The sequence below is a fragment of the Capricornis sumatraensis genome, chromosome 11 (assembly GCF_032405125.1).
Source record: "Capricornis sumatraensis isolate serow.1 chromosome 11, serow.2, whole genome shotgun sequence".
NCBI classification, from domain to species: Eukaryota; Metazoa; Chordata; class Mammalia; order Artiodactyla; family Bovidae; genus Capricornis; species Capricornis sumatraensis.
This window is the reverse complement of record NC_091079.1, coordinates 31141489-31149565: the sequence shown is the minus strand read 5'-3', so window position 1 is coordinate 31149565 and position 8077 is coordinate 31141489. Positions and strand designations below refer to the sequence as shown.

The 8077-nt window shown below is 43.6% G+C and overlaps 1 non-coding gene across 1 annotated transcript; it reads right to left on the bottom strand.

Annotated features, from left to right (window-relative positions):
* Nucleotides 1–3350: 3350 nt before the first annotated feature.
* On the bottom strand, nucleotides 3351–3422 carry TRNAS-GGA (transfer RNA serine (anticodon GGA)). Its single transcript has one exon. It is a non-coding gene; the product is annotated as a tRNA-Ser (tRNA).
* Nucleotides 3423–8077: the final 4655 nt, after the last annotated feature.

The window sequence follows — 8077 nt, the reverse complement described above, 5'->3', positions numbered from 1 at the left end:
ACATGAATCAGAATAAGAAGTCAATAGTTAGTATATTCAATGTGTAAAGCACTTCCTCTTGGAGGAGGTTGCCATTAACCCCACCATAGAGCCCTCAGAACTTACACAGGACTGGGGAAACAGACTCCTGGAGAGCACAAACAGAATCTTGTGTGCACCAGGACCCAGGAGAAAGGAGCAGTAACCCCACAAAAGAATGACCCAGACTTGGCTGTAGGTGTCTAGGAGCCTCCGGTGATGGCATGGTGGCCTGCTGCAGGGTTGGGGGCGCTGAGTTCAGCATTGCTTGCATGAGACCTTTTGAAGGAGGTCATCATTATCTTCATTACCTCCAGCATAGTTTGGCCTCAGGTCAAACAACAGGAAAGGAACACAGCTCTACCCATCTGAGCATGGCCCCACCAATCAGAACAAGACCCAATTTCCCCCTCTGTCAGTCTTTCCCATCAGGAAGCTTCCATAAGCCTCTTATCCTTATCCACCAGAGGGCAGACAGAATGAAAACCACAGTCACAGAAAACTAACCAAATTGATCACGTGGACCACAGCCTTATCTAACTCAATGAAACTATGAGCCATGCCATGTAGGGCCACCCAAGATGGATGGGTCATGGTGGAGAGTTCTGACAAAACGTGGTCCACTGGAGAAGGGAATGGCAAACCACTTCAGTATTCTTGCCTTGAGAACCCCATAAACAGTATGAAAAGGCAAAAAGATAGGACACTGAAAGATGAACTCCCCAGGTCAACGGGTGCCCAATATGCTACGGGAGACCAGTGGAGAAATAACTCCAGAAAGAATGAAGAGCCGAAACCAAAGCAAAAACAACACCCAGTTGCGGATGTGACTGGTGATAGAAGTTAAGTCAGATGCTGCAAAAAGCAATATTGCATAGGAACCTGAAATGCTAGGTCCTCGAATCAAGGCAAATTGAAAATGGTCAAACAGGAAATGGCAAGAGTAAACATTGGCATTTTAGGAATCAGTGAATTAAAATGGACTGGAATGGGTGACTTTAACTCAGATGACTATTTTATCTACTATTGTGGGCAAGAATCCCTTAGAAGAAATGGAGTAGCCATCATAGTAAACAGGAGTCCAAAATGCAGTATTTAGATGCAATCTCAAAAAGAATGATTGCTGTTTGTTTCCAAGGAAAACTATTCAATATTACAGTAATCCAAGTTTATTCCCTGACCAGTAATGCTGAAGAAGCTGAAGTTTAACATTTCTATGAAGACCTACAAGACCTTCTAGAACTAACACCCATAAAAGATGCCCTTTCCATTACAGGGGACTGGAATGCAAAAGTAGGAAGTCAAGAGATACCTGGAGTAACAGAAAAACTTGGCCTTGAAGTATAAAATGAAGCAGGTCAAAGGCCAACAGAGTTTTGCCAAGAGAACACACTGGTCACAGCAAACACCATTTTCCAATAAGACAAGAGAAGACTCTACACATGAACATCACCAGATGGTCAACACCGAAATCAGATTGATCATATTCTCTGCAGCCAAAGAGGGAGAAGCTCTATACAGTCAGTAAAAGCAAGACTGGGAGCTGACTGTGGCTCAGATCATGAACTCCTTATTGCCAAATTCAGACTTAAATTGAAGAAAGTAGGGAAAACCACTAGACCATTCAGGTGTGACCTAAATAAAATCCCTTATGTTTATACAGTGGAAATGAGAAACAGATTCAAGGAATTATAGATCTGATAGACAGAGTGCCTGAAGAACTATGGACGGAGGTTCGTGATATTGTACAACAGGAAGTGATCAAGACCATCCCCAAGAAAAGAAATGCAAAAAGGTAAAACAGTTGTCTGAGGAGGCCTTACAAATAGCTGAGAAAAGAAGAGAAGCAAAATGCAAAGGAGAAAAGGAAAGATATACCCATTTGAATGCAGGGTTCCAAAGAATAGCAAGGAGAGGTTAGAAAGCCTTCCTCAGCAAAGAAATAGAGGAAGACAATAGAATGGGAAATACTAGAGATCTCTTCAAGAAAATTAGCAATACCAAGGGAACATTTCATGCAGAAATGAGCACAATAAAGGACCGAAGTGGTATGGGCCTAACAGAAGCAGAAGAGATTAAGAGGTGGCAAGCATACACAGAAGAACTGTACAAAAAATGATCTTCATGACTCAGACAACCACGATGGTTTGATCACTCACCTAGAGCCAGACATCTTGGAATGTGAAGTCAAGTGGGACTTAAGAAACATCACTATGACCAAAGCTAGTGGAGGTGATGGGATTTCAGTTGAGCTGTTTCAAATCCTGAAAGATGATGCTGTGAAAATGTTGCACTCAATATGCCAGCAAATTTGGAAAACTCAGCAGTGGCCACAGGACTGGAAAAGGTCAGTTTTCATTCCAATTCCAAAGAAAGGCATTGCTGAAGAATGTTCTAACTACTGCACAATTGCATTCATCTCACATGCTAGCAAAGTAATGCTCAAAAGTCTCCATGCCAGGCTTCAACAGTACGTGAACTGTGAACTTCCAGATGTTCAAGCTGGATTTAGAAAAGGCAGAGGAACCAGAGATCAAATTGCCAATATCTGTTGGATCATTGAAAAAGCAAGAGAGTTCCAAAAAAATATCTACTTCTGCTTTATTGACTATGCCAAACCCTTTGACTGTGTGGATCACAACAAACTGGAAAATTCTGAAAGAGATGGGAATACCAGACTCCCTGACCTGCCTCCTGAGAAATCTGTATGCAGGTCAAGAATGAACAGTTAGAACTGGACATGGAACAACAGACTGGTTCCAAATTGGGAAAGGAATTCAAAAAGGCTGTATATTTTCACCCTGCTTATTCAACTTCTATGCAGAGTACATCATGCAAAATACCAGGCAGGATGAAGCACAAGCTAGAATCAAGATTGCTGGGAGAAATATCAATAACCTCAAATATACAGATGACACCACCCTTATGGAAGAAAGTGAAGAAGAACTAAAGAGCTTCTTGATGAAAGTGAAAGAGGAGAGTGAAAAAGCTGGCTTAAAACTCAACATTCAGAAAACGAAGATCATGGCATCCAGTCTCATCACTTCACGGCAAGTGGATGGGGAAACAATGAGAACAGTGAGAGACTTTACTTTCTTGGGCTCCAAAATCACTGCAGATGATGACTGCAGCCATGAAATTAAAAGACGCTTACTCCTTGGCAGGAAAGTTATGACCAAACTAGTGTGTGTGAGTGTGTGTGAAGTCGCTCACACTCAGTCATGTCCAGCTCTTTGCGACCCCATGGACTGTGGCCTACCAGGCTCCACCCTCCATGGGATTCTCCAGGCAAGAGTACTGGAGTGGGTTGCCATTTCCTTCTCCAGGGGATCTTCCCGACCCAGGGATCGAACCTGGGTCTCCTGCATTCCAGGCAGGTGCTTTAACCTCTGAGCCACCAGGGAAGACAGCATATTTAAAGGCAGAGACATTAGTTTTCCAACAAAGGTCTGTCTAATCAAAGAAAGGTCCGTCTAGTGAAAGCCATGTTTTTTCCAGTAGTCATGTATGAATGTGACAGTTGGACTATAAAGAGAGCTGAGCACCGAAGAAGTGAGGCTTTTGCATGGTGGTGTTGGAGAAGACTCTTGAGAGTCTCTTGGACTACAAGGAGATCCAACCAGCCAGTCAGTCCTTAAGGAATTCAGCCCTGACTGTTCATTGGAAGGATTGATGCTTAAGCTGAAATTCCAATACTTTGGCCACCTGATGTGAAGAAATGTCTCTTTGGAAAAACCCTGATGCTGGGAAAGATTGAAGGAGGGAGGAGAAAGGGATGACAGAGGATGAGTTGGTTGGAGGCATCACTGACTCGGACATGAGTTTGTGTAAACTCCAGGAGCTGGTGATGGACAGGGAAGCCTGGCGTGGTGAAGTCCATGGGGGTCGTAAATAGTCGGACACTGTTGAGCTACTGAACTGAGCTGAAAATGTAAAGCACTGTGCTAAGCATTCAGCATAAAGTTTCTCATTTAATCCTTATAATTGTTTTTTTTTTCCATTTTACAAGTCAAGAGATAAAAATCTAGAAAGATCAGAAGCTTACTCAGGCTCATATGTCAGACAGGATTTAAATCAAGGCTAACTCTGCTTTGGACTTTCAACTATTGTGCAAAACCACTCATTCAGTCCAACTCTCTATAACTTTACAGAAGAAATGAAGGACTGAAAATATGTTGCAACTCACCTGAGGCACTTTATAGCTCCAAATAATGCCAGTGTGGGGTACTTCCTAGATTTCAGAAGTATGTGCCACAAGAAGGGAGACAGAAGAGACACACAACCTTCATGGGGAAATAGGAAAATCTTTTCCTTGGAGTGGATGGGCACATTGCTGAATTTCCTAAATTACTGGAATTCTTGGCAAATGGAAAGTAAAGTCTGCAAGAAGCCTCAGAGGAGAAGAAAGCAGAACCCAGTAGTTTTGAAGATGATTCATTACTTGTACGACCCAAAAGGGAAGTCAGAAAATACCCACAGGGATTAGTGTGTGGTAACATCAACTCCAAGACCACAGGGTTGACTCTGATAGAGATGCATTTGCAGCAATTCAAAGCTATGGATGATTGAGTGCAATGAAAGCTTTAGGAGCATAGTCATATATGATGTATTCAGAATTGGCAGGAAAAAGCCAAGAACAGCAAGTTTCTCTTGGTTATAATTTCCTTGTATGGTCTCAGAATAATCACCATTTCCATACTATTTAGAAATGATTGCTGGAGATGACATAACTAGGTGGGGTTTGTGAGATTGTAGTAGCTGCTGTGGGCAGCTCTTGGCACACAGCTGTTGCTGTGCAGTGTTACCCAAAATCCATTACCAGGCAGCAGTTACCATGAGACCACTAATGGTCACTAATCCATTGGGTGCCACAGCGGGCCCCTTCCCCAAGCAAGCAACTGTCTGTGAGTGACCGTTAGTGGTCCTGCTCAGTCAATGGCTGGCATCACATTGGACTCTGCCCCAGGTGAGCAACCGTCAGTGAGCGGCCATTAGTGGACCATTCAGCCAACGGTTGGTGGAGTGGTGGTCATCAGGTGGGGAGTGAGGTAAGAGGCGGGTCTCTGCCTTCTCCCCTGGACCCTCCAACTCATCTGGTCTCCGTCCAGGGGGTGATCTGGGGGCCCAGGGAAGAGGCTGGGGGCTGTGTTCCACAGGGCTCCAGAGTCCTTGCCAAGGCCACCCACTGGCTGGGCCCAGGCCTTGAGGCTGTCATGAATGAACCTCTCCCTCATCCCCACCTCTGCAACCTCATGGCATCAGCCATCTGCATGGGTCGCAGTCTGTGGGGCCTGGGCCCTCCCCTCCCCCATTTGGGCAGTCTGAGGAACCTGAGGGCCAGCTGGGTCCTGGGCATCTGGTTCCTTACAAGCATGGATGGCAGTTCAGGGTCTGGGGACCTGGCTCTGAGGGAACTGCCAGCTGAGACCTGCCTCCTCTTAGCCAGGACTGGACCTCAGAGGGGGAAAGTTGTGCCTGGGGACATGGCCCTTTCTTTTCAGAATGGAGAATTTCATTGGATGGAGATTTACAGGAGAAAGGGCCTGACCATGACCTGACCTCAAGAACAAAACCTGTGACACCAAAAATGTTTGCCAACAACTCACACGCCCCTCTCTCACCTTACTCAGAAAAGAGCTTTGCTGAGAGCTTCTGGGGAGTTCGGGGTTTTTAAGACATGAGCCACCATCTCCTTGTGGGGTCCTCAATATACCTTTCTCTGTTCCAGACTCTGATGCTTTGGTATTGTTTGGCCTTTCTGTGTGTTGGGCACACAAGTTGTGTTTCAATAACAAGATTACATCTCAGACAGGACAAAATGATATGTGTGGACAAGAGGACTTAAAAATAATATATGAAATTGGCCAAAAAGTTCATTAGGGTTTTTCTGTGATATGGAAAGCCTGAACAAACTTTTTGGCCAACCCAATAAAAACTGTGGAGGTTGAGGTAGAGAGAATTGACTAAATTATCCAATTTCCCATTAGAAACCTAGGACATTATCCTTCAGGGCCCCGTTGAAACCTCTGAGCCACTCTGGGAAGCTTTTTTCTGATCTGGTCAACTTTCTGTGACATCTGGCTCTTCTGACTCTAATTATTCTAAGAACCTGTATTTCAATTGAGCATTCAGTGTATATTGCATGCTTTTTTTGTTGTTAGTCATGTCTGAATCTTTGCAACCCCGTGGACTGCAGCACGCCAAGCTTCCCTGTCCTTCACTCTCTCCGGGAATTTGTTCAAACTCATGTCCATTGAGTCGATGATGCCATCCAGCCATCTCTATGGCTCCCTTCTCCTCCTGCCCTCAATCCTCCCCAGCACAGGGTCTTTTCCAATGAGTTGGGTCTTCACATCAGGTGACTAAAGTATTGGAACTTCAGCTTCAGCATCAGTCCTTCCATTGAATATTCAGGGTTGATTTCCTTTAGGATTGACTAATTCGATCTCCTTGCTGACCAAAGGACTCTCAAGAGTCTTCTCCAGCACCACAGTTGAAAGCATCAATTAATGCATTAATTTTTTGGCAAGCATATGGCACTCTCCCCAACTCCCTCATCAAATCAGTTCTCCTACTCTTAGAGATAGGAACTATATCCTGTACATCTTTTTATTCCTTGTTGTATAAGAAATGAAGCATGGTATTGTTAAATAGACATACAATCTAGATTTACACAGAAGCAGGTCCCTACAACTGCTCTGCCACATTGTTGCATAATTTTGAGCAAGTAAGAGAGAAAACTAACATTTGTAGATACCCTACTATGTGATTATGTATCTATGCCCAAAATCACCTTTTAGAACACTGCTGCTGCTGCTGCTAAGTCGTTTCAGTTGTGTTCGACTCTGTGCCACCCCATAGATGGCAGCCAACCAGGCTCCCCTGTCCCTGGGATTCTCCCAGCAAGCACACTAGAGTGGGTTGCCATTTCCTTCTCCAATGCATGAAAGTGAAAAGTGAAAATGAAGTCACTCAGTCGTGTCCGACTCTTAGCGACCCCACGGATTGCAGCCCACCAGGCTCCTCCGTCCATGGGATTCTCCAGGCAAGAGTACTGGAGTGGGGTGCCATTGGAGCTCACTAAGTCTGGGCCAGGCGCAGTTTCTCTGACCTTAAACGCATCCAGAGGATGGAATGTCGTTTTAACACTGGATGTATTAAAGGGAAATCTCTACCTCACTGGGTTGCTGTGAAAATTGAGGGAGCTACTGTAAGTGTCAGTGCTGAAGACACACTGAATCTCTATCTTTTGCTGAATGCCTGATAAATTGTTTATGCTCAAAACATGTTCACTGAATACATGAATAAGTGAATAAATAGTCCATGTATCCTTGCTGGATCTTGGGCACTGTCTCCTGAGTTTGCCTTAAAATTTCTTGTCTCAGATCCTATGTCTAGGAATTGATGCATTTCTTAATTGCCTGTCAGGAACAGAAAAATTAATTTTTTGTTGTGGTCTGTTCTGGTGACCGAGACTTAGGAGACACTGGCAAAGAACATCTTTAGCGAGGAAGTTTTGGAGTTTTACCACACCTTGTTCAGCCATAACAAATATTCCTTTTACAAGAATTATCTGACAGCCCATTGGCAAATCGAGAAATAATATCAGTAAAGTGTAAAAGTTATGCCAGTAGGTACACAATTTTTTCAATATGTGGATGCTTTGAAGCAATCAAGAGCAACTTATCTCACAATTAAAGAGTAAGTACTGGATTAACAATTGAAAATTTATTGACGAGACTTTCTTTAGTGCAAGAGAGAGCTAATTTAATGGCTTCCAGAACTGCATGCTTTCCATGTTAACCTAACAGTGAAGAATATGTATGCAAATGAAGAATTGCAAGATACTTCCTCCTAAATTGAAACAGTGTATCAGTGAAGGAAGCTATCTTCGACCAGACTTTTAATTGTGATTATTGAATGGAATTGATTGCTTTCTATGTTAGAAGCAAATGCTTTTCAAGGACTTACCTCTCTAAGTAGAAATCTTAAGCCCCACATTTTAGGTTACAAAGATTGATAGGATGCAGGATACAAATATTTTAAAAATATTTTTCAA